A 2,534-nucleotide genomic window follows, 5' to 3' on the forward strand; every position below is an offset into this window, starting at 1 on the left:
GGCTAACGACCGTAAGGGCGTGAGTTCGATTCCTGGCAGCACTTTATGTCCTTGAGCAATACACTTTATTTCACGCTGTTCCAGTCCACTCGGATTGCAAAATTGAGTTGTACACGTAATTCGGAAAGGCCAGCCTTGTCACAGTCTGTGTCACGCTGAATCTCCCTGACAACTACGTTAAGGGTTACACGAATCTGTGGAGTGCTCAGCCACTTGCACGTTAATTTCACGAAAAGGCTGACCTGTTGATTGGATCGATTGGAACCTTCGTCACCGTAACCAATGGAGTGTGTGTGTGTGTGTGTGTGTGTGTGTGTGTGTGTGTGTGTGTGTGTGTGTGTGTGTGTGTGTGTGCGTGTGTATGACCACCGCTTAACAACCCGTGTTATTTTTTTACGTCCTCGTAACTTATTGAGTTCGGCAAAAGAGAGACCGATAGAATAAGTACCGCGCTTTAAAAAAATATATAATTACTAGGGCCGATCCGTTCGACTAAAATGCTTCAAGGCAGTGCCCCAGCATGGTCGCAGTCCAATGACTGAAACAAGTAAAAGAAGAAAGATAGAAAACGGTTTGTATGGCCAAATGGTTAGAAAGTTTGCTTCACAATCATAGGACCACGGGTTTCCAAGTTTCATTTTTTTACGTGCTTGGTAATTTTACGATCAAAGATTAAAAAAACAAAAGCAACTCAATACGTTTTGTAGATCAAATATCTCATATATCGAACTTATAGCTCCAGCTTTCAGCATTCTAGATCGATAACTTTCACGTCCCTCTAGATGGATAAATCTTAGCTGGATCTGGCTGGTGGAGGCAATACGTTTTGCAGAAGTTTTTATTAACGCCGTCGTTTATTTTTAAACTTTTGGTCATCTTGAATATGGAGTAGTAGTCTACACACTTCAGATTGGGAGCTATGTTGATGTTAGTAATGTAAAATTTATTTCCATTTCGGTATCTAGAAATTGACTTTGCCCCATTTACGGTGTCTGTTTCAACAAGAATGAAGTGTCTCGTTGTTCTGTAGTCCGTAGTAACATTCACACGTGTTGTTCGTCTTGCTGAAGAGCAATATATACCAAACGATATTAAAGCTGATCTTTCAAATACCACATTTAGATTGACAATGCTGTGTTCTTTATTTGGTTTACATGTTTGAAGGTGGGCATGTCGCTCAGAATCGGGTCTTAAAGTTGCCCTTTGCACATTCCGATATAAGACTTGTGAGGTGATTAATATATTTCCGAAACTGAGACAGTAAGTAGCTCGGTATATTGGGGGATTAGTGCTTTCCACAAATTGCCGAAGAAAACGGGCTATTTTAACAATTGCATTTATTGCCCGCCGACTCCTAGATTGACGAAGTTTTGCAATAAACCCCTACAGAATTGGTTTCATGGTTCTTGGGTTTCTTAAGTGATTTGGTGCGTCTACTACCTACGATCGTGTTCTTCATATTTTTCATACAACAATAGCTAACTTTCTCTGTGTGTGTGTGTGTGTGTGTGTGTGTGTGTGTGTGTGTGTGTGTGTGTGTGTGTGTGTGTGTGTGTGTGTGTGTGTGTGTGTGTGTGTGTGTGTGTGTGTGTGTGTGTGTATGCGCGCGCGTGTTTATGTGTGTATATATTTGTGTGTCTTTGTGTCTGTTTGTCCACCACACAGCTTGACAACCGGTGTTGGTTTGTTTATGCCCCCGTAACTTAGCTGTTCACCAAAAAGGGCCCAATAGAATAAATATCAGGCTGGGATCGATTCATTTGACGAAAACCCTTCAAGGCGGTGCCCCAGCATGGCCGCAGTCTAATGACTGAAACAAGTAGAAGAAATAGAAGATAATTAAGGTAAAGAAGACTCGTTAGTTTCCTGGCTGTAAATGAAGTTAAAAATTAAAAACTGGTTTTCGTATTCGTAAGAAATTAACAAACTAATTAAGGATGACAATTCTGAAACATTAAACAACATTGAACTGTCTTGGAAAGTTAAAAATATAAAACCAGTTGGGAACTTGATTGATGATTGATTGATTGATTGATACATCAGTTTCAATGTATGGGTGAGAATTACTTACCAAGGAGCTATGAGTTATAGTTGTAGTAGCTGTTGAAGCAGCTCCCGAGCTGGCAAGAAATTGTTGTTGCTATTGGTGTTTTTAAACCCAGGTCAGCCCTCCTGATCGTGCAGTCCACACGCTATTACGGACATATACACACATGCACTAACATATACATCAAGACACGTACGTATGTATGTATGTATGTATGTATGGGTGTGGTAAGTAGGCGCAGGAGTGGCTGTGTGGTAAGTAGCTTGCTTACCAACCACATGGTTCCGGGTTCAGTCCCACTGAGTGGCACCTTGGGCAAGTGTCTTCTACTATAGCCTTGGGCCGACCAAAGCCTTGTGAGTGGATTTGGTAGACGGAAACTGAAAGAAGCCCGTCGTATATATATATGTGTGTGTGTGTGAGTGTGAGTGTGTGTGTGTGTGTATTCTCTGTTTGTTTTTTTCCCGTTGTGCAAAAATAGTTTGTT

This window comes from Octopus bimaculoides, chromosome 15, assembly GCF_001194135.2.
Source record: "Octopus bimaculoides isolate UCB-OBI-ISO-001 chromosome 15, ASM119413v2, whole genome shotgun sequence".
NCBI classification, from domain to species: domain Eukaryota; kingdom Metazoa; phylum Mollusca; class Cephalopoda; order Octopoda; family Octopodidae; genus Octopus; species Octopus bimaculoides.